This window comes from Silurus aristotelis (genome assembly GCF_946808225.1).
Source record: "Silurus aristotelis genome assembly, chromosome: 7".
In the NCBI taxonomy this organism is placed as follows: Eukaryota; Metazoa; Chordata; class Actinopteri; order Siluriformes; family Siluridae; genus Silurus; species Silurus aristotelis.
The window spans coordinates 11365601-11390988 of NC_139580.1; the positions used below are offsets into that span (position 1 = coordinate 11365601).

The 25388-nt window shown below is 37.0% G+C and overlaps 4 pseudogenes across 4 annotated transcripts; all 4 read left to right on the forward strand.

Moving 5' to 3' along the window:
- The first annotated feature begins 1412 nt into the window (after positions 1 to 1412).
- Positions 1413 to 3989, forward strand: LOC310729336 (protocadherin alpha-8 pseudogene; annotated as a pseudogene). The gene is made up of 2 exons: positions 1413 to 3913; positions 3978 to 3989. The product of its transcript is annotated as a protocadherin alpha-8 pseudogene (transcript).
- A 1016-nt stretch (positions 3990 to 5005) lies between these two features.
- On the forward strand, positions 5006 to 7629 carry LOC310729037 (protocadherin gamma-A1 pseudogene; annotated as a pseudogene). The gene has a single exon. The product of its transcript is annotated as a protocadherin gamma-A1 pseudogene (transcript).
- An 801-nt stretch (positions 7630 to 8430) lies between these two features.
- On the forward strand, positions 8431 to 17691 carry LOC310729337 (protocadherin alpha-8-like; annotated as a pseudogene). The gene is made up of 4 exons: positions 8431 to 10124; positions 13448 to 14259; positions 17042 to 17284; positions 17668 to 17691. The product of its transcript is annotated as a protocadherin alpha-8-like (transcript).
- A 728-nt stretch (positions 17692 to 18419) lies between these two features.
- On the forward strand, positions 18420 to 20964 carry LOC310729034 (protocadherin alpha-8 pseudogene; annotated as a pseudogene). Its single transcript has one exon. The product of its transcript is annotated as a protocadherin alpha-8 pseudogene (transcript).
- Positions 20965 to 25388: the final 4424 nt, after the last annotated feature.

Here is a 25388-nt window from a genome sequence, read left to right on the forward strand (position 1 = left end):
AATGCTGTTGTCTGTCTATTTCAAAATAGATGTATGTATTAAACAAAAAGGAAGAATAACAGAAACTCTTCCTCTCTTTCTCTTATCTTCACCTGATATTACCCTCCCATCAGAGAGAGAGAGAGAGAGACTGCAGCAGTGCTCTGAACTGCAGCAGAAAGCACAAGCTAAGACACAAATAGAGTAGATTTAAACATGACCAACACCCTTTCTATCCCACTTTCTATCCACAAATACTCCCAGTATGATGCTTCTAGTTTTCCTAATGCTATTGGAGACCCATCCCCCAATTCTCCTATATGAAGCAGTGACAAATCCTGAATTGGGCTGACTGCTGGTTTCTAAACAAAAGCATTACTATTTAATTATCAAATAAAGGACAACGTCAACAAATTTAAACCATGTTAAATAAAAGTACACCTCAAATTGAGAGATTTTTGTCTTTTTATAGCAGCTAAATATAAGGGGGTTGTATCACTTATTCTCTCCCCCCTCTTTTGTGTTAATGTTCGGCACCAGAGACAGCGACCTTGCTCACAGGAAGAGCCGTTGCTATGGTGACAAGCTGCTGGCTGGATGGGAGGTGTGTGTGTGTGTGTGTGTGTGTGTGTGTGTGTGTGTGTGTGTGTGTGTGTGTGTGTGCACGCAGCCTGAAATCTGATATACAGACAAAACCATTTCGCTCTGTAGCATCCCATACACAAATCTTACATTTAAAATGCAAATCCTTTTAAGTTATAACCTAAAATATTTCCAGTCAAAATGACACATTAGCATTTCTAGCCATATTTTATTTTAAAATGATACGGAATGTATGATTTTAACCTTTGCTGTGATTGCGTCAAATGAATGAAAATTGGTTGATATGCCCTCTTGTGTTGGTGCGCTTTTACTGCAGGCGTGATATCAATACTCCGCCATTTCGCTAAGAAAAACATGACGTAATGCGTGCAGGACGGGTGGAGCATATCCTGTCACGTGGGTTGAGAAAGTCTACCACAAGGTGTCACTGTGCACCAGACAAAAAGTCGCTTACAATTTTTAACAATTAACAAGCAAACAAGCACATAAATAAGCTTCATAGATATTTAAAATAATATATTTAAATGCAGTTTATTTGTATAAATATTCTTAAATTATTAGATAATTAAAAAATGTAAATATATGATTATTTCTTATAACAGTTATATTTTAATAGCTGTTAAAATACAACAATGATAGGAAGAATACAAATAATAGAACGTGCTACTACAACTAATACAATTATTAATAATAATAATAATAATTCACAAAAAGAAAATATTTTAAGAGGCAAAGTTAGAATATGGCTGAGACTGCAATGATGTAACAAGACGCATTGTGGCGCTATTAGAATATACATACTCAATACTGGAGATTCTAACTGCTATTCTACCACCATGAGAGGAGATAACAAAGAGTAGAGTGCTCACCCTGGACGTCCATCTTCATCAACGGAAGTTCTTGCAATTTAGAGAGCTTTTATTTTTATTTTATTTATTTTACTCTGCAACTCTCCGACATTTTGGACAATATGCAGCTGAAATATTTAAATGTAAGCTGGATATACAGACATTTTGTCCTCCATTATTTGTGTATCTTGCTTCTTTACGACGGCGGCTCAACACACATACGATATTCTCTCCAAGAGGAATCAAAGATTGGAGCAATTTTAGGAAATATAGCCAAGGATTTGGCAATGGACTCGACGGCGCTGACAGTGAGGAACCTGCGAATTGTGACTGGTTCCAAGCAGGAGCTTTTTCAGGTAAACCAAAAGGAAGGCTCGTTGTTCGTTAATCGTAGAATCGACAGAGAGGAGCTGTGCCCAACGAGCAACCATTGTCTCATTAATATTAAAGCTGTAGTTGAGAATCCTCTTGAAATGCATCAAATAACAGTTGAAATTGTAGATATGAATGATAATGCGCCTACATTTACAGATAATGTTTACAATTTGGAGACTCTTGAAAATGCAGTAATTGGAACACGGTATCAGTTGGAAGGTGCACACGACCCAGATATTGGCTCAAATGCCTTACAGTCTTACAAACTAATGCAGAACCAGTTTTTCCGTGTTGAAACGGACGATTTTGGAGATGGAGGAAAAGTTCCTGTCCTCGTTCTACAAAAAATCCTGGACCGGGAAAATAGCGCAAGGCATGCTTTAATATTAACTGCGGTAGATGGTGGAAAGCCACAAAAAACAGGCACTCTGACTATCAATGTTGTTGTGTCGGACGTTAATGATAACGCACCTAATTGTGGTAAACAAAAATATATGGTAACAGTGAAAGAAGACGCCCCTTATGGCACGTTTTTGCTTCGGATTAACGCGACGGATTCAGATGATGGGGAAAATGGAGAAATTGAATACTCTGTAAGAAGTACTTTTAGAAGTGGCACGTCTGACCTTTTTGATGTAAACAGCAAAACAGGTGAATTATGGATTAAGGGTAGTCTCAATTATGAAGATACACATTCATATGAGCTAAAAATTCTGGCCGCTGATAAAGGATCGGTGTCACTGTCTACGCAATGTAACGTGCTTGTGAAGGTAGAAGATGTGAATGATAACCGACCGGAAATCGACGTCACCTCTTTATCTGATCGAATTTCCGAGGACGCGCGTCCTGGTACCGTCGTTGCGTTCATTGGAGTGACAGACTTGGATTCAGGTGTTAATGGACAGGTAGTGTGCTCTTTACCAGAAAACATACCGTTTGAACTTAAACAGTCATCAGATTCCACTTTTTTTTCCTTGGTTACGAAAGGGATCTTAGACAAAGAATCAAGTTCGATTTATGATATTGCTATAACAGCTAAAGATTTTGGAACTCCCCCTCAATCATCAACAAAGATAATTCACATTGACGTGGTGGATGTCAACGACAACAGCCCTGCATTCACCCAAAGCCCATACACCTTCTATATAGCCGAAAACAATAAACCAGGTATGTCTGTTTTCTCGGTGAGTGCAGTTGATGTAGATGATGGTGAAAACGCAAGAGTCTCATACTTAATAGATCATATAAACTCAGACCCAAGCGTGAAATCGTTCATAAATATTAATGAGGAGAGTGGTGCAGTTTGTGCGCTCAACGTCTTTGACTTTGAGTTACAAAAAACGTTCCAGTTCCACGTGCTCGCTACAGATTCTGGAACTCCGTCACTGAGCAGTAACGTCACTGTAAATGTCTTCATTCTGGATCAGAACGACAATGCTCCAGTGATCTTATATCCGGTCAGTGCTAACGGTTCTGCTGAAGGTGTGGAGGAGGTTCCCCGCAATGTTAACCCAGGATATTTGGTGACTAAAGTGAGAGCCTATGACGCGGATATTGGATACAACGGCTGGTTATTATTTTCACTGCAGGAAGTGAGTGATCACAGTCTGTTTGGCTTGGACCGCTATACAGGACATATAAGAACGTTACGATCATTCACAGAAACAGACGAGACTAAACACAAACTGGTCATACTGGTCAAAGACAATGGGAATGTTTCACTTTCAGCAACAGCGACTGTAATTATTCAATTTGTTGAACCCAAAGAGGCTTTTGCAGCATCTGATGTTCAAAGTTCAGTAAAAAACATACAGGAAAATAACGTTACATTTTATTTAATCATTACATTAGGCTCAGTTTCGATTCTTTTCATTATTAGTATCATCGTGCTCATTGTAATGCGGTGCTCTAGATCTACAGACTATTCATCAAAGTATTTACAAGATACAATTTACGATGGGACACTGTGTCATAGCATCCAGTACAGATCTGGAGATAAACGCTACATGTTAGTTGGATCAAGAACGAGTATCGGCTCAACCATAACTCCAGGAAGTAATGCGAATACTCTGGTGGTACAGGACCGAAGAAGGCGAACTTCTGGCGAGGTAAGCGCTGACTGCACTACATGCACTGTGCCAGGCTTGCTCACTTTTTGCATATTTCTTCCAGGGGCAATTCTAACTGAATCAATATTACACAAAATGTATATTTAGTAGCCATATTTTCATCTGATTAAAGACAAAATCATTTAAATGTGAAGCTGTTCTTTAACATTGCAAACGAAAATTTGGGGCACACTCCTGATTTCTGCTAAACTTCTAAAACATTATTGGGGTTAGGGTTAGGGTTAGGGTTATCTATCTATCTATCTATCTATCTATCTATCTATCTATCTATCTATCTATCTATCTATCTATCTATCTATCTATCTATCTATCTATCTATCTATCTATCTATCTATCTATCTATCTATCTATCTATCTATCTATCTATCTATCTATCTATCTATCTATCTATCTAGATAGATAGATAGATAGATAGCTAGATAGCTAGATAGCTAGATAGTCAAAACCATGGACAGCGCCATGATATACAAGTGCTTTGCTAGTAGCTAGCGCTTGTATATCATGGCGCTGTCCATGGTTTTGAATTCAATCCATTATGTGTGCTTGATTGTAATGTATTCTTCTTCTTCTTCTTCTTCTTCTTCTTCTTCTTCTTCTTCTTCTTCTTCTTCTTTTTCTTCTTCTACTTCTACTTCTTCTATCATTGCTGTTGTTTCATTGTTTCTTTTTATATGTATATTATGATTTTAACATTAATCTGTGTCTTAAACTTATTTACATTTTATAATGTATTATGACGTTTTACCGTATTTGGTCGATTAATTCCATGCTGAAATTACCCCGAAGGCCCCCCCCCCCCCCAAAAAAAAAAAAAAAAAAAAAATTAATGTTAGTTTAGTTCCATTCTTTATATTTTCTGACAATCATAATTTATTCTGATACACATAAAGAAAGCCCCCATAAGTATTTAAACACTGAGAGTAAAAGACAAACATACTAAACATCCGAAAACAGTTTTCAAAAACGTTTTCTTTTTACCAAATGCATTGCCTAAAAAAATTAAAATCATTGCAGGCTTTATTGTTCTCCACATGGCGTCATTATTGCAGCAGCATCGTAAGCCCTACCTTTTTTTCTGCTGTTCCTCAGATTGGAATCAGTGTGCGTGACGGATGTATGGAGCCGAGCGATTTATTTATTGGGCCATTGTCTGATCCTTTTTTAGTTACATCCCTGTGAGTTCTATATTACAAATTTTCACCGACCCGATTAATGTCAATTATAGACAGTTTGATCTAGTTCAGATTCGACTTTCACCGTCCGCGATGGACGACGGCAGACAAAGGCAAAAATGGGAGTACAACAGGGCTGCTCTGTGTTTCTCTTTGCTTTTGTGCTTCTTGGAGATAGTCTGTGGTCAGATAAGGTACTCTCTTCCGGAAGAGGTGAAAGAAGGAACAGTGGTGGGAAACATTGCAAAGGATTTGGGTCTTGATGTCGGTACTTTAGTGGACAGACGATTGCGCATCTTTTCTGGAGCTAAGGACATGCTTTTCAATGTAAACCAGAACAATGGAAACTTGTACGTTGAAAAGAAAATCGACAGAGAGAACATATGTGACGGTAATGATGTCTGCTTGATAAATGTAAAAATTGCGGTTGAGAATCCACTTCAAATTCATTATATTAGAATCGATATAGTTGATATAAACGACCACGCTCCCAGTTTTGCAGATGAACACTTACATTTAGAAGTAGCAGAAAATAAAGCTCCAGGAGCGCGCCTTGATTTACTACCAGCGCGTGATCCAGATATTGGTTCGAATTCTATTCGCACTTACAGATTAAGTCAAAATGAACATTTTACTTTGGACATACGAGACGGTGATGAGGATAGAATTCCATCGCTTGTGTTACAAAAATCTTTAGATCGGGAAAGTATTCTTAAACACGAGTTACTTTTAACAGCTCTAGACGGGGGAAATCCACCAAAATCTAGCAATCTTAACATAACTATAACTGTTCTTGATATAAATGACAATCAACCTGTGTGCAGCCAAGATGTGTATTTCATATCTTTAAACGAAGACGTCCCTGTTGGAAAAATTGTAATTAGAGTGAATGCTACTGACCCAGATGAAGGCAGTAACGGAGAAATTGAGTATTCTTGGAGTAGAAATACAAAGAGCAAAATCCAAGATATTTTTCATGTAGACCGCATAACCGGAGAAATTCAAATAAATGGGGACATCAATTTTGAGGATATTCAGACTTACAGACTTAACATACAGGCCTCTGATAAAGGACAACCTCCGCTTTCAGTCGACTGTAGGATTATTATCAAAATCATAGATGTCAACGACAATAAACCAGAAATAGAAGTGACTTCAATATTAAACGCTGTTCCAGAAGACTCAAAACCAGGAACTGTTATTTCTCTTATTAGTGTTAGAGACAAAGACTCTGGAATTAATGGCAAAGTTGTTTGTAGCATTTCAGGTAGTTTGCCATTCGAGTTAAAGCCATCTGTTGAAGATAACGTGTATTCGTTAATTACAAGTAAACGCTTAGACAGAGAGCTCATATCACACTATGATATTGTATTAACGGCAAAAGACATGGGACAACCAGCTTTGTCTTCTTTTAAATCTCTGAGTGTGCAAGTAACAGATATAAATGACAACGTCCCACAATTTCATAAAAATCCACTTGAGCTTTACCTAATAGAAAACAATGTTCCGGGTACTTCCATATTCTCAGTGAAAGCAAATGACAAAGACCTGAACGAAAATGCCGATATCACTTATCAAATCATGAAAGGTGAAACGAGGTCTAATGACATATGGTCAGTTTTGAACATTAATACAGAGACAGGTGTTATACATGCACTTAAAAGCTTTGACTTCGAAACAACTAAAACCTTCCAGTTCCACGTGCTCGCTACAGATTCTGGATCTCCATCACTAAGCAGCAACGTCACAGTGAACGTGTTCATTCTGGATCAGAACGACAATGCTCCAGTGATCTTATATCCGGTCAGCGCTAACGGTTCTGCTGAAGGTGTGGAGGAAATTCCCCGCAATGTTAACCCTGGACATTTGGTGACGAAAGTGAGAGCCTATGACGCGGATATTGGATACAACGGCTGGTTATTATTTTCACTGCAGGAAGTGAGTGACCACAGTCTCTTTGGTTTGGACCGTTATACAGGACAGATAAGGACTCTTCGCTCATTCACAGAAACAGATGAGGCTGAACATAAACTGGCCATACTGGTCAAAGACAATGGGAATGTTTCACTTTCAGCAACAGTGACTGTGATTATCAAACTTATTGAGCCCAAAGAGGCTTTTGCTGCGTCTGATGTTAAACATGCAGTAAAAGAAGAGGAAGAATATAACGTTACATTTTATTTGATTATTACATTGTGCTCGGTTTCATTTCTTTTTATCATCAGTATTATCGTACTGATTGTAATGCAATGCTCCAAAACCACAGATTACTCCTCCAAATTTTTGCAAGATCCGAATTACGACGGAACACTGTGTCATAGCATCCAGTACAGATCCGGAGATAAACGTTATATGTTAGTTGGGCCCAGAACGAGTATCGGTTCTACTTTAGTTCCAGGGAGTAGTGCGAATACTCTTGTGTTTCCAGATCGAAGGAGGCGAACTTCTGAAGAGGTAAGCGGCAATCAATTTTGATAACTGCCTTTTACCGCATATAATTTCTTTTCATGTTCGCGTCTAAAACAATATATATATATATATATATATATATATATATATATATATATATATATATATATATATATATATATATATATATATATTATATTTTCCAGACTAATATCATTCTTTTGGAGCTTTTACACGGGGTTCCCATTAACTCTAATTGCCTTATACTTAATATTATTTTAATATAACTGCAACACAAAGAATGAAACACGGGGCTGTTTCAGAATTCTCATCTGACCAAATGCAGTCAGCTTTCCCTTTGTTTTAGAGGTTAACGTCCTGTAAGTGTTTAAAGTATAATTTGGTTTGGCTTGCGTATTTCCTGGTTTCTCGCTCCTTGTTAAATTAATATTTATCTACTTTAAAATATCTGTTCGGCAGACTAATTTTGTTAAAGTTTGCTAATAGCTACCAGTGTATTTTCATTGTCGACCTTCAACATAGGTCGTTGTTGTTGTCTTTTAACTCATGGCTTCGGATCCTCACGGTGAGCTTCCTGAACAGCAAAAAAACGTGAAAATATACTTGACGCCGGGGAAGTTTGAGGTTTCACTTGCTAATGATTGTGAATATGAAACAGACGCGGAAACGTATAGCACGTACCAGTGCAGTGGCTTGTGGTAAATGAAGTCCCTGTCTATAATCCTTACACTTATGAGGAATTTGTAGTAGACTGTTTTTTGTAGTAGACAGTGAAAATTGTCTTTATATATCAGGCCTCAAGGGGTCAGTACTATACCACGATTTTTCCACAAGTCAGACCCTGCCTATTCATCCTTTTCGCGTGCACTGCGCTTAAAAGCCTGCCGTCAGTACGACGATAAACTGATTTTGAAAACAAAAACAATTTAACGTTATGTGGGAACGTGATTCCACCGTAGTGTAGTTTGAAGAATATGCTCATAGGATAATCAAACACCGTCAGCGATTTGTTTGGGCTTTAAAGTCTATTTTTCGTGATGGATAACAACAGACAAAGGATCAGATCTAATTGTTCGTGGATTCTTCTCCGAATTTTGTTGCTGATGTGCTTCCAGAACAAGATTACGGCACAGATAAAGTACTCTATTCCGGAAGAACTGAAAGAAGGCTCTCGTGTTGGGACTATCGCTAAGGATTTGGGTCTTGATATTAGTACACTGGTGGATAGACGGCTTCGAATTGTATCCGGTGCCGATAGTGCTCTTTTCCAGGTAAACAAGAACAATGGCGTTTTGTACACCGAGGGGAAAATCGACAGAGAAAAAATATGTTCTGGAAATAACCATTGCGTGATCAATCTGAAAATAGTGGTTGAAGACCCCCTTGAGATTCATTACGTAACAGTGGAAGTTACAGATGTAAATGACCACTCTCCTATGTTTGTGGAAAAAGAGAAACGCCTTGAAATAGCGGAATCAACTATTCAAAACACCCGTTTTCAGTTACAGGCTGCTCGTGACCCTGACATTGGAGAGAACTCTGTTCGTCAATACAAATTAAGCCAAAACGAACATTTTGACGTGGAAATAAGAGACTGGGGAGAAGATAGGCTTCCGTTTCTGGTTTTACAGAGACCACTTGATCGCGAGCGCAGAGCTGAGCATAATTTAATCTTAACTGCATTCGATGGTGGAAGCCCGCATAGATCAGGTACACTTAACATCACCGTTATTGTCCTTGATGTTAATGACAATCGCCCTATATTTAGTCAGGAGATATATACAACAACACTGAAAGAAAACACACCAATTGGAACTGTAGTGTTAAAACTACAAGCAAATGATAATGATGACGGTATAAATGGGGAAGTGTCTTTTGTTTTCGGGGGTGGCAAAAACCAAAATGCAGTTGATATTTTTGTTATAGATAACGTAACGGGTGAAATTAGAGTAAAGGGTGAAGTAGATTTTGAAAAGACTAACATATACAAACTAGATATTCAAGCCTCAGATGGCGGACAGCCTCCTTTGACCACTGAAAGCAGAGTTATCATTAAGATATTAGATGTAAATGACAATCAGCCATGCATTGAGATTACTTCATTGTCCAACACAGTTTCTGAGGATACCAGACCTGGAACTGTAATATCACTAATAAGTGTTAGTGATAGAGACACTGATGTAAACGGGAAGGTCAAGTGCACTATATCAGACATTGTACCATTTGACTTAAAACCATCCATTCAGGAGAACATGTACTCACTAGTGATTAAAGAACCACTGGACAGAGAGCTAGTTTCTCATTATGACATAACTATTAAAGCCACAGACCTAGGGCAACCTCCATTATTCACCATAAAAACACTAAGTGTTCAAATTTCAGATGTAAATGATAACAAGCCAGTATTTCCCCAAAATTCTGTTGACTTGTATATTTTTGAAAATAATTTCCCAGGTGGTTCTATATTCAGTATCAGCGCATCTGATAATGATGTAAATGAAAACGCCTTAATATCCTATAATATTCTGAAAGGAGGGGACAAACTCAAAGACATGGCATCATTTCTTAACATTAATTCTGAAACAGGAGTTATTTATGCACTAAAAACCTTTGACTTTGAATCCACAAAAACGTTCCAGTTCCACCTGCTTGCTACAGATTCTGGAACTCCCTCACTAAGCAGTAATGTCACAGTAAATGTGTTTATTCTGGATCAGAATGACAATGCTCCAGTGATCTTAAATCCAGTCAGCACTAATGGTTCTGCTGAAGGTGTGGAGATTACCCGTAATGTCAATGCAGGACATTTAGTGATGAAAGTGAGAGCCTATGATGCGGATATAGGATACAATGGCTGGTTATTATTTTCACTGCAGGAAGTGAGTGACCACACTCTCTTTGGTTTGGACCGCTATACTGGACAGATAAGGACCCTTCGCTCACTCACAGAAACAGATGAAGCTGAACATAAACTGGTCATACTGGTCAAAGACAATGGAAATGTTTCACTTTCAGCAACAGTGACCGTGATTATTAAACTTGTTGAGCCCAAAGAAACTTTTGCAGCATCTGATGTTAAAAACAATATAAAAGAAGAGGAAGGAAATAACATTACTTCATATTTGATTATTACATTGGGATCAGTGTCATTTCTTTTCCTTATGAGTATTATTGTGCTGATTGTAATGCGGTGCTCCAAATCTACAGACTATTCCTCCAAGTATTTTAAAGACACAAATTATGATGGGACATTGTGTCACAGCATCCAGTACAGATCTGGAGATAAACGCTACATGTTAGTCCGACCCAGATTGAGTACTGGTTCTACTTTAGTTCCAGGCATTAATGGAAATACTCTGGTTGTACCTGATCGCAGAAGAAATTCTTGTGAGGTAAGACAAAATATTTAATCACTATTATTTCATATTTGCATTTTTCTTTTACAGCATAACTATGTTTATTTGGTACTATGTCCTGGAATATCTTTATTATTCGCAATTACAAATAATTTCTAGGAAAGTGGAATGTTTGTACAAGTTGTGAGCACTTTTAGAAAACAGAGAACAAATCTTAACAGACAGAAATACAAAAAGAAACTACCAAATTGTGAGTGATGCTGAGCGAGAGTCAAAACACGGATCGGATTAAATCTAATCAGTGGTTATTGGAGCAATAACAGAACTTTTTGAACTGCGGGGTTGTTGGCGTACCACACCCTGTGGACGGCCCTGGAAAATGCCATGTATTTAAGTAGAAACAATTTGTGGACGAGTAAGACTGCTATAAATTACACCAATTCTGCTTTTGATTCTGCAACAACAAAAACAACATTAATAATTGATTAAATATTTTTATATTTATTAAATGATAAAATATATATAAACAAAATCAAAATCAGTCTGCGTTTATTTAATACGAATCATCGGATAATTTATGAAATAGGTATGCCAGGTTCTATTTTAAACATATTATTATTTTGAAACTATATTCCTTCAAATGTTTTCATTGAAGAGACAGCGCTACATCTTTATATAATATTTTTCCCGTTATCATTTATTAGTGAGGAATTTTCTAAGAATAAAAAGACATTGCACTCTTTTCTTGAATAAACCTCAAGGTGTCACTACTGTACAAGGAAACTTAATACGGGTTTCTCTTGGTTGCTTTACGCAGGGCAGTGGTAGATTTTCGTAAACGTGCGGACTGTTGTTTGGTTCGGAAGATGGCGATTATCTCGGACATCAGCATTTTTATTAAATAAAGGAACTACAGACCATTATGTTTTGCGTTTAAGAACAGTGTATTTACTAAAGTATCGAAAATACTATCATTGGATTTCTTTGCTTTCAAATGGCATTTTTACCGATGGAAGGCGGAGGACAAAGACGCAAATGGCAGACCTACTGGGTGTTCCTGTCTTTTTCTTTGTGGATGCACTTCACAGAACAAGGGTCTGCCCATATACGGTACTCTATTCAAGAGGAAGCGAATTTGGGAACGGTTGTCGGAAATATTGCTAAGGATTTGGGTTTTGATGTAAGTACTTTGTTAGATAGGCGACTCCGTTTGGTTTCTGGTTCTAAAGACGCCCGTTTTGAATTAAATCAGAACAATGGAGTTTTGTCCATTCATGAGAAAATAGACAGAGAGGAGATATGTGATGGTACCAGTATGTGTTGGATTAATTTAAAATTCATTGTAGAGAAGCCCCTTGAGATTCATTACGTGGAAGTTGAAGTTACTGATGTAAACGATCATTCACCGAGTTTTACTGATGGCGAACAGCTTATTGAAATGTCTGAATCCACTCTGCCTGGTGAGGAAATTCAGTTGCATCCTGCATGCGACCCGGATTCTGGTGTAAATACAATTCGCCTTTATAAATTAAGTCATAGTGAACACTTCGAACTTGTGCTTCGAGAAAATGGAAAAGAAGGACAAATACCTATTTTAAAATTACGCAAATCATTAGACAGGGAGCAACAAAAAAGACATAATCTGATTCTTACTGCAATTGACGGCGGAACCCCGACACGTTCGGGGAGCATAAACATATCTGTTAATGTTCTAGATGAAAATGATAACCGACCAAAATTCAGTCAAGAACTTTATTCTGTTACTGTAGAAGAAAATGCTCAGATTGGCGCTTCAGTTTTTAAAGTACATGCCAATGATTTGGACGAAGGCATAAATGGAAACATAACATTTTCTTTTGCGAAAAACCTTGATAAAAGAGTATATAATACTTTCGAGATAGATGCAAATACAGGCGATGTTACAGTGAAGGGCGACGTGAACTTCGAGTCAACAGATACTTTTAGGGCCATTATTGTTGCGTCGGATAAAGGACAACCACCCAAGACAAGTAACTGTAGAGTTGTTATAAAAGTGGTTGATATAAATGACAACAAACCCGAGATAGATATTACATCTCTGTCTGATATGGTCCCTGAAAATTCAAAAATAGGAACTGTAATTTATATAATTAGTGTAACTGACAAAGACTCTGGTGACAATGGAAAGGTTGTTTGCAGCACATTAGACAACGTACCTTTTAAGTTGAAGCCATCGTTTAAAGAAAATATGTATTCTTTAGTGATAGGTGCACAGTTAGATCGAGAGCATGTATCGCAATACGAAATAACAATAAAAGCTACAGATTTGGGACAGCCGCCCCTATTTTCATTAAAAACAATACACGTCAAAATATTGGATGTGAACGACAATAATCCAAAATTTTCCCAGAACCCTCTTGACTTATATTTACCTGAAAACAACCACCCTTCTGCATCCATATTTTCTGTTAGTGCTACGGACATAGACGAGCATGAAAATGCTGCGATCACGTACCAAATTATTGAAAGGGGAGAACAAAATATTGCATCTTTCCTCAATATTAATTCCGAAACAGGAGTTATTTACGCATTAAAAAGTTTTGATTATGAAGTAGTTAAAACGTTCCAGTTCCACGTGCTCGCTACAGATTCCGGAACTCCGTCACTAAGCAGCAACGTCACATTGAACGTGTTCATTCTGGATCAGAACGACAATCCTCCAGTGATCTTATATCCGGTCAGCGCTAACGGTTCTGCTGAAGGTGTGGAGGAGGTTCCCCGCAATGTCAATCCTGGACATTTGGTGACTAAAGTTAGAGCCTATGACGCGGACATTGGATACAACGGCTGGTTATTATTTTCACTGCAGGAAGTGAGTGACCACAGTCTTTTTGTTTTGGACCGCTATACAGGACATATAAGGACCCTTCGCCCATTCACAGAAACCGATGAGACTGAACATAAACTGGTCATACTGGTCAAAGACAATGGGAACGTTTCACTTTCAGCAACAGCGAGTGTGATCGTTAAAAATGTGGAACCGAAAGAGGCTTTTGCTGTTTCTGATTTTAAAAATACAGTAAAAGAGAAAGAAGAAAATAACCTTACATTTTATTTGATCATAACACTGGGCTCGGTTTCATTTCTTTTTCTCGTCAGTATATTCGTGTTAATAGCGATGCAGTGCTCCAAAACTACAGACTATTCATCAAACTATTTGCAAGATACGAATTACGATGGGACACTGTGCAACAGCATCCAGTACAGATCCGGAGATAAACGCTACATGTTAGTTGGACCAAGAACGAGTATCGGTTCTACTCTGGTTCCCGGGAGCAATGGAAATACTTTAGTGATACAAAATAGCAGAAAGATAGCTTCGATGGAGGTAAGATGAATAAATAATTTGCATGTTTAACAACAATTTATTATTTAAGTTAGACTTTCTTTTTAAGTTAATGGAGTTCCTATTGATAATTCCTGATCATCTCTTCAGTGAGATGAATTAGTTTTTGACATCAAGAAAGTAGATTGCTATGGAAGGCAACAATCTTTTTACAGAACACACTTTATATACTTTTTAACGAACTTTATATTGACATAGAATGGTCTGGAGCATCTTAATATATATGGTGATGTCCAGATACTATTGATAAACGATCACGTGTGGACTTTGGAACACTGATTTTCTAAAAGCAGCTTTTTGTTTTATTCATCTTTGGTGAAAGAAATCGTATTACACCACCTTCTACAAATGCAGTGATATTGAGGAATGAAATCAAATATCAATGCCATCAGCAGCAGTATAATAATAATAATAATAATAATAATAATAATAATAATAATAATAATAATAATAATAATAATAATAATAAGAAATAATAATAATCTTTTTCTTTCGGCTTCTCCCATTAGGGGTCGCCACAGCGGATTATCCGTCTTCAAAACCCCTGTCCTCTACATCTGCCTCTTTCAAACAAACAGTATAAAAAAATAAAAAAATAAAATAAAATAATAATAATAATAATAATAATAATAATAATAATATATTTGTATATAAAATGTTATATAAAACGTCACTGATTTTTTACTAAATTACAAAACTAAATTACATAGTATATGCTGAAAGTTTAATAAACACTTCCTGCATGCTACAATAGACACTATCGTATAAACATACAGAAAGAAATAAGGAATACGTTAAGCTTTGTTAGATAATTTATATATTAGAAATGCCAATTTTCCTTTTGCAAGCTTAATATAAAAAAACTATAGTACAAACCGATAATTATTAGATTGATTATTGTATAGGAATAAATGTTTAGATTTTAGCAGCTTGTTATAATATTGGTCGAGTGACCAGATGGGGTCAGTGTTACACAGGGACAAAGAATACCAATTTCCGACCAGTGCTGTATGTACATGTTTTGTTCTAGATCCAGGCTGATGCGGCAGCAAATTTGTGTTATTATCTCGACAAACGGAACATACGCATGGATAATTATTTTCTGTAACCTACTCTAAAAAATATATTTAACTACATTCAGCCTTTTAAGGAATGATCTAGGATGGATAAATGCACACAATGGCGTATATGGGATTACTGCTTGATTGCACTGCGTATTTCTTTGCTGCTGAGCTTCGGAAAGCAGGTTTGTGCTCAGATAAGATACTCTGTTGCAGAGGAGTTAAAAGAGGGGACAGTTGTGGGAAACATTGCGAAGGATTTGGATCTGGATATAAATTCCTTGGTAGACAGACATTTCCGTATTGTTTCGGGACCTAAGGACAGTCTTTTCCAAGTAAACCAGAACAATGGCGTCTTGCATGTACATAAAAAAATTGATAGAGAGAAAGTATGTGACAGCAACAACCCGTGTGTATTTAACCTAAAAATTGCCGTAGACAGCCCACTGGAGATTCATTATGTGGTAGTAGACATCATGGATATAAATGACAATGCACCTAGATTTCCAGATAAACAACAAAAATTAGAGATCGCCGAAAGCACAATGCCGGGTGCGCGATTTCAACTACAAAATGCTCGCGATCCGGACATTGGCTTGCATTCCGTACGTTCGTACAAATTAAGCAAAAACGATCATTTCGATTTGGAAATAAAAGATAGGGATGACGAAAAGATTCCCTTCCTGGTTTTACAGAAAGCCTTAGATAGAGAGCGTAAATCTAAACATGAACTGACACTGACCGCTTTGGATGGTGCCAATCCACAAATGTCTGGGACATTAAATATAATTGTCACTGTTCTAGATAACAACGATAATCGTCCGGTGTTTAGTCAAGAGGTTTACACCGTACATTTGCAGGAAAATGTCCAGATAGGGACCGTAGTGTTAAAAGTGAACGCCACAGATTTAGACGAGGGCTTGAATGGAGAGATCAGATATTCTCTCGGTAGTAACTTAAACCGTAAACTTTATGACGTATTTGATTTGGATACAGTTTCAGGTGAAATTCGAGTAAAAGGCGAAATAGATTTTGAAATGAGTGACGTGCACAGATTAGATGTTTTAGCTTCCGATAAAGGAACCCCTCCAATGACTGTCAATTGTAGAGTCACTGTAAAAATTTTGGATGTAAATGATAACGCTCCTGAAATAGAAATTACCTCACTTTTTAATGTTGTGCCAGAAGATTCCAAACCAGGAACTGTTATTTCTTTAATCAGTCTTTTAGACAAAGACTCTGGTGTAAACGGGAACGTTGTATGTTCTTTGTCATCAAACATACCTTTCGAACTAAAACCGTCTGTTCAGGAAAATATGTACTCTTTAATCACAAACTCGTATTTAGACAGAGAGGAAATTTCCAATTACAACGTTATTTTAACAGCCACAGATTTGGGTCAGCCTCCTCTCACTGCACAAAAGTGTTTGAATATTCAAATATCTGATATAAATGATAATCGCCCAGAGTTTAAACTAAATCCTATTGAATTATATCTAATGGAAAACAACCCTCCAGGTGCAGCTGTATTTTCTGTAACAGCATCGGACAAAGACCTGGATGAAAATGCAGTCATCTCGTACAGCATTCTTAAAGAAGATATTGCAAATAACAACATTAATACATTTCTAACCATCAATTCGGAAACTGGGGTTATTCATGCGTTAAAAACGTTTGATCATGAAGTAGTTAAAACATTTCAGTTCCACGTGCTCGCTACAGATTCCGGAACTCCGTCACTAAGCAGCAACGTCACAGTGAATGTGTTCATTCTGGATCAGAACGACAATGCTCCAGTGATCTTATACCCGGTCAGCGCTAACGGTTCTGCTGAAGGTGTGGAAGAGGTTCCCCTCAATGTCAATCCTGGACATTTGGTGTCGAAAGTGAGAGCCTATGACGCGGATATTGGATACAACGGCTGGTTATTATTTTCACTGCAGGAAGTGAGTGACCACAGTCTCTTTGTTTTGGACCGCTATACAGGACAGATAAGGACTCTTCGCCCATTCACAGAAACCGATGACACTGAACATAAACTGGTCATACGGGTCAAAGACAATGGGAACGTTTCTCTTTCAGCAACAGCGACTGTAATCATTAAACTTGTCGAGCCTATAGAAGCTTTTGCTACGTCTGATGTTAAAAACGCGATAAACCCAGACGAATCGAATAGCATGACATTTTATTTGATTATTACCTTGGGATCTGTTTCGTTTCTTTTTATCATCAGTATTATCATTATATTTGTAATGCAGTGCTCCAAGTCTGCAGACTATCCCCGCAACTATTTACAAGATACAAATTATGATGGGACATTGTGTCACAGCATCCAGTACAGATCCGGAGATAAACGCTACATGTTAGTTGGACCCAGAACAAGTATCAGTTCTACTATAGTTCCAGGAAGTAATGGAAATACCTTAGCTGTATCAGATGGCAAGAGGAAAACGTCTTGTGAGGTAAGAGTCGCGTGAATCGTTTTAATTAAAAAAGAGAACTCTTCAAATACTTAAAGTTTTCTATTTGTATTTGTGTTTTATACACCAAAGAACAAATTACTGCATCTGCCGTATGCACCAATGATCCTATCAATTCAATGTCCGATTCTTTTGAAGTAATAAAATCAGGAAATAAAATAAAAATCTGTGTTTTTCGAACCTTATGACGTTGGTAATTAGGCTTACAGATCCAGATCTGTTTTAATTACTGATTATAAAGCAAATATTATGGTATAAAATATGTCCAGTTATAACAACTTATCATCTGCTACTAACATTCATCAAAACAATGATGCTAATGAAAGTATCTATTTGAAAATTGTTGGCTTCATTTTAACTATTAATATTAATTGCATTGCTATAAATTTTACTAGAGTTTTAAAGTTTTACTTTACTGCCTTTCTGCTGTTAGTTAACAGTAATTTGATTTGTTTATTTTGGAAAAATATACTTCGTGTTTTTCGCCAAAAGAAGCCATACGGGGTCAGTGTTTCATAAGAACAGAAAACAGATACCTAGTTCTACCCACTGTATTTTGTGCAAGTCAGTTTTTCTTCTTTATTCGCGAAGGCACCAGATGAACAAGAGGTCTATTTTTCATTGAAAAAAAATGACTTTTTATCTTCAGGAAACGTGGATTTTAAAGAACACATGCACAGTTTGTAATTGAACAGGAAAAGACTCGCTATCAAATAACGATTTAAAGAGACAAAACCGGGATGGGTAACGGCGAAAAAAGGCGAAGATGGGAGTACTGCTGGATTGCTGTAGGTCTTCCGTTGTTGATCGGTTTTGGGAGGCAGGTTTCTGCTCAGACAAAGTACGTTATTCCAGAGGAAGTTAAAGAGGGCTCGATTGTGGGAAATATAGCAACAGATTTAAATCTTGATGTCAGTACTTTAATTAACAGGCGGTTTCGTATCGTTTCTGGAACAAACGGAGCTTTTTTTCAGGTGAATCAGAACAATGGTGTCCTATCTGTTCTTAAGAAAATCGACAGAGAGGAGGTATGTGTCGGTGCTTTATGCATCTTAAATGTAAAAATCGCCCTGGATAATCCGCTAGAAATTCATTATGTTGTTGTAGAAATAACAGATGTTAATGATCATAGCCCGTCGTTTCCTGAGAAAGGACAACATTTTGAAATCGCTGAAAACACATTAACAGGGGCTTGCTTCGAGCTCCAAAGCGCACGTGATCCAGACATAGGCACTAATTCGATTCGCACATATGTTTTATCAAAAAATAACTACTTTGAATTAGAAATAAGGGATAATATAGATGAGGAGAAAATCCCCATTCTAGCATTACACAAGGCTTTAGACAGAGAGCAAAAAGGAAAACATAGTTTGGTTTTGACTGCAGTAGATGGAGGGACTCCTCCAAGATCAGGTACAATAAACATCACTGTCACTGTTCTTGACATCAATGACAACCGTCCCACATGCAGTAAGGATGCTTATCATGTTACGATAAGAGAAAATACTCCCGTAGGTACATCAATAGTACGTGTCAATGCAACGGATTTAGACGAGGGTTTAAATGGAGATATAATTTACAGCTTTGGTAAAACTATTCAACGAAAAGTGCATGATGCATTTAGTCTTGATGAAATCACAGGTGAAATAAAAATTAAAAAGCCCATTGACTTTGAAGAAAATGAAATGTATAGGTTAAGCATTCAGGCATCCGATAAAGGGCAGCCGCCAATGACTACTGACTGCAGAGTAATTATAAAGATAACTGATGAAAATGACAATTATCCAGAGATAGAGGTGACATCACTTTCAAATCTGGTACCAGAAGATTCTCAAACTGGAACTGTTGTTTCTTTAATTAGTGTAACAGATAAAGATGTTGGTGTTAATGGTAAAGTTATTTGCAGTATCTCAAATGATGTCCCTTTTGAATTAAAGTCATCCATTCAGGAGAACATGTATTCATTAACTACTAAACAACCTTTAGACAGAGAGCTTGTTTCACAATATGACATCTTAATAAAAGCCACTGATTTAGGGCAGCCTCAACTGTGTACATTTAAAACATTAACTGTTCAAGTTTCAGATGTTAATGATAATATTCCAGAATTTGCCCAAAATCCTCTTGAACTATACTTGATAGAAAATAATGTTCCTGGTGCTTCTATATTCTCTGTTACCGCATCTGATAGAGATCTAAATGAGAATGCTGTGGTTTCTTACCAAATAATTAGGAACACAGACCAATTAGGGTCAAGTGTTTTACAGAGCCATACAATAAAGAGTGATCTGGGAACATTTCTAAATATCAATCCAGAAACAGGTATTATTATCACACTAAAAAGTTTTGATTTTGAAACAACCAAAACGTTCCAGTTCCAAGTTCTTGCTACAGATTCTGGAACTCCATCACTAAGCAGTAATGTCACAGTGAATGTGTTTATTCTGGATCAGAATGACAACGTTCCAGTAGTCCTACATCCAGTCAGTGCTAATGGCTCTGCAAAAGGTGTCAAAGAGATTCCCCGCAATGCCAACCCAGGACATTTGGTGACGAAAGTGAGAGCCTACGATGCAGATATTGGATACAATGGGTGGTTATTATTTTCACTGCAAGAAGTGAGTCACCACAATCTCTTTGGTTTGGACCGTTATACAGGACAGATAAGAACTCTTCACTTATTCACAGAAATCGATGAGGCTGAGTATAAACTGGTTATACTGGTCAAAGACAATGGGAACATTTCACTTTCAGCAACAGCAACTGTGATCATTAAACTTGTGGAACAAAAAGAGGCTTTTGCTTCATCTGATGTTAAAAATGCAGAAAAAGAAGAGGAAGAAAATTATGTTGCCTTTTACTTGATCATTACTCTTGGTTTGGTTTCTTTTCTTTTCATTATAAGTATAATTGTGTTAATTGCAATGCAATACTCCAAATCTACAGACTTTTCCTCCAAGTATTTGCAAGATACAAATTACGATGGGACACTGTGTCACAGTATCCAGTATCGATCTGGAGATAAAAACTACATGTTAGTTCGACCAAGAATGAGCATCGGTTCTGATATACATCCAGCTAGTAATCAGAATACCTTATTGGTACCTGATCACAGGAGCAGGCTTTCAAATGCGGTAAGATTTTAAATTACATTTAACTTGCTGTGTCTTACTTACATTTATTTTCCCTAAAATGTATACTCTTTGCTTTTCTGTTTGTGGTTTATTTATTTAACTTAAAACTTTACATTTTTAAGATTTTAATTCACTAAGTCAAGTCAAATCAAATCAAGTCAGGTCAGGTTTATTTCTATATCGCTTTTCACAACGGACATTGTCTCAAAGCAGCTTTACAGAATTTAAGAGTTAAGGTGAGCAATGTGTATTTAATCCTGATGAGTAAGCCACTTCCTCACTCCCTCCCTCAAAGAAAACACTCCCTCACATGTTATGAGGAAGAAACCTTGAGAGGAACCAGACTCAAAAGGGAACCATTGGGGATAAATATTTAAAACAATGCAAAACACCAGAGAGTGAGTACTAACATGAGCACTGGAATGTAAAATTATGAGTAATGTCCTTTCTACAGTTTTATACAGTCATTTGAGGTTAAGGAACCAGGAGCTAATGAGCAACTAATAAAATAGCTCAACATTTAAGATCATCATAGATCCAACACCAGCTTCTCCATGCCAAAGCCTTCGAAACATTAAAACAGGTCCAATGTCCAAACTCTTCATGAAGTGAAATCCAAATGATGCTGTGTGTGTCTATAAATGGTTCGGGATGTTTGCGGGGTTGGCATCTATTTCTTTAAATGTTCACAATCTTGATGAGTTGGGACACGGCTGGGCCTGGCACAACCTCAGGATGCCTTGTGATGTGTAGAGAAATAGAAGCAGTGGAGAGGAATTAGCATAGCTGCTGTTCATAATATTAACAAGCACAAGTTGATAATGTGCATTTGATCAGATGTACTGGAGCATATGTGATATGTGGTATGTGTAGGCCTTGCTAAAAAGATACGTTTTTAATTTGCACCTAAACTAGGAGAGTGTGTCTGAGCCCTGGACACTGTCAGGAAGACTATTCCAAAGTTAAATAGCTAAATGTGAGAATGATCTGCCGCCTTTAGTGGACTTTGTTATTCTAGGAACTGCTAGAAGTCCAGAGTTTTGGGATCTCAAAAAGCATGACTAATTGTAGCGTGTTAGAAGACTGGATCGATACATGGGAGCTAAACCATTCAGGGCTTTGTAGGTATCAATAGTTTGTAGTCGATTCGAAACTTAACAGGTAGCCAGTGTAGGATGAAAAGAATGGGGTTATATTGTCATAATTTTCTCGACTAACTGTAGCTTGTTTATTAATGAAGCAGGACATCAACCTAGTAATGCATTACAATAGTCTAGTTTGGAGGTCATGAATGCATGAATGAGCTTCTCTGTATCAGATATAGACAACATGTTTCTTAGCTTAGCAATATTTCTAAGGTGGAAGAAGGCCGTTTTTGTAATATGGTTGTAATGATTTTTAAAAGATAAGTTGGTGTCTAAAATAACTCCAAGGTCTTTTACTGTTGAAATAGCAGTACATGATTTTAAACCCAGGTTAAAATGCTGAAGATTCTGCCAATTAGTTTTAGGCAGATGAGCAAAATCTGTCTTATCAGAATTTAATAATAGAAAGTTATGTGTCATCCAATCTTTTATTTCTCTAACACACTCAGTTAACTGACCCAATTGAGCAGTATCGTCTGGTTTAGATGAGATATATAGCTGGGTATCATCAGCGCAGTGAAAGCTAATCCCATGCCTTCTAATAATTATTTTTAAAAATAAGTATATTGTGAAAAGCAGGTGTCCTAGAACTGAACCTTGTGTCATCTCATAGTTTACTTGCATTAACCTGGATAGTTCTTTATTTAAATCTACAAATGGTAATGGTCAGGCAGGTAGGATTTAAACCAGCTTAATGCCTGTCCCTGAATGCCAATGTAATTCTGTAAGCTATCCAGGAGAAAGTCACGGTCTATAGTGTCAAATGCATCACTAAGATCTAGTAAAACTAACAGAGAGATGTAGCCTTTGTCAGAAGCTAAAAATAGGTAATTTCTGATTTCAACTAAAACAGTTTCTGGCCTGAAACCTGACTGGAACTCTTCAAAGATATTGTTTTTTATGGGAAGGAACATAACTGTGCAGACAAAATCTTTTCTAAAATCTTAGACATAAATGGAAGATTTGAAATTTGTCTGTAATTTGTTAGTTTTTTTTTTTTTTTTTCAAATTAGGTTTCTTATGGAGGGCCTTAATAACTAACAGCTTGAGGGGTTTGGGGACAGGACCTAAAGATAGTGGGGAGTTAATAATATTCAGAAAAGGCTCACCAGCTGTATTTAACACTTATTATAGTAGTTTAGTTAGAATGGGATCTAACAGACATGTTGTTGATTTGGCTTTGGTAATAACAATATACAGCTCTTCCTGTCCTATACTTGTGAAGCACTGTAATTGTGGAGTTTTAGGTGAGATTGGATCAGGAGATGCTGTCAGAGGTTAGACATCCACAATTGTTTTTCTAATAGTTTTTTGCATTAAAGAAATTCATAAAGTTGTTTTCCATGCGTTTGCTAGGGTGCTCAACTCTAGCAGCATTTAATGCTGTAGCTGAGCATACTGCCTTTATACGCAATTCTGCATACCTCCAATTTAGTTTTCCTCCATTTTCTTTCCAGATTATGGCCTGGTTTCTTGAGGGCATGAGTATGACTATTATACCATGGTGCAAGTGTTTTTTCTCTAAACTTTTTTTAATTGGATGGGGGCAATGGTGTCTAATGTGCTAGTGAGGATAGTGTCTATGTTGTTATCCATTTCATCAAGATCATTAGCATTTAGGGTTTTAGTGAGAAATTGAGATAAATCCGGCAGGTTATTTGTTAATCTGTTCTAAGTGGTCGAAAAAATAGTCCTACCAAGTCAATAACGCTAATCTAATCTACCGATAGTGTGTACAATATGAGATAATGGTCTGTGATATCATTACTCTGAGATAAAATATCTATATCAGTGATGTCTGCTGCGTTGCATATTATTAAGTCTAGTGTGTGTGAATAAAACGAAAAGTCATTCTAGTGATGTTTTGTTTAACCCCTAAAGAGATTAGTGAATTTAGTAATTCAACAAATTATATTTCTAGGCCATCATTTACATCATCCACATGAATATAAAAATCTCCTACAAGCAGCACTTTATCAAAATTGATCAAGAGGTCTGAAAGCAAACAAGCAAACTCTTGAAGAAAATCAACGTAGGGCCCCGGGGGTCTGTACACGGTGGCCAGAGTGAGAGATAGTAGGGGTTTTCTATGTATGTCTGAAAGTACAACTTTAAGAACTAGCACTTCAAATGATTTAAACTTGAATCCTAATCTTTGACTAACATTAGGGCACTGTAAATGGTTGCTACACCACCCCCATGACCAGTCTGACGGGGCTCATGCTTATAAGCATATCCCATTTAGACCCATATAATCATGTTTTTTCTGGATGTTGTGTATGTATTTCTGGATCTTACTACACGAGGAATAGAAACGGTTTCTATAAAGTGTGTGTACTAGTAACTATTTGGTTTGTTGTACAAATGTTATCATAGTTGTAAATTGCATGATGTCTTACCAGTCAGATGGTGTGCAGCATGCTAAAGATGTTTTCTGATAGCACTGCTGCTTCAACTCTGCTGGAGGGTAGGCCATCAGGACAGAAAAACCAAGGATGTGCCCAGAAAAGATTCCAATTATCAATAAAGAGTACTTTGTGTTCTTGACACCATGACAGTAGCCTTAGTGCAAAAAACTTTTTTCAGCGGTCCTGACACTATGCTCCTCGTTGTGGATGATTTGTTGCATACCATCTTTACCAGGATCCTGAAATCCCTCTTCAAGATCTCAGTTAACTGATTAACTGATACCTATATGCAAAGCTGTAGTTCAATTGCTGTGGTTAATGTTATCTTGATAGTGTATGAGATAAGCATATATTTAAAAGCTTTACAATAATAAAAAATCTACTACTGAAACATAGAAAATAACTTGGTAAGCTTTCCTAATAACAATAATAATAATATTCTTCTTCTTCTTCTTCTTTCGCCTGCTCCCATTTAGGGTCGCCACATGTCCTCTGCACATGTCCAAAACATCTCAATCTCGCCTCCCTCACCTTGTCACCAAAACGTCCTACATGGGCTGTCCCTCTAATTAACTAATTTTTAAAACAATAATAATATTATTAATTAGTAAAAACTGGTAATGAATATAAACTATCCTACACATGGAACATAAGCATTTGCACAAGTAGTCAAACCTAAACACATTTTCCCAAACAGTTTACACTGCACTTTGCTTGAAAAATTGTTTTACTATGTATATATTTCTCTCTGCAGTACACTGCATATTTGTGCATTATAGTAGTGCCACTGTCCATGGTCCTGAATCATATGCTGGTGTATATGGAGTAGGTTTGGTAAGAATCACTTGTTCGCAAATTTGTATCCGCATAAAAGTTAACGATG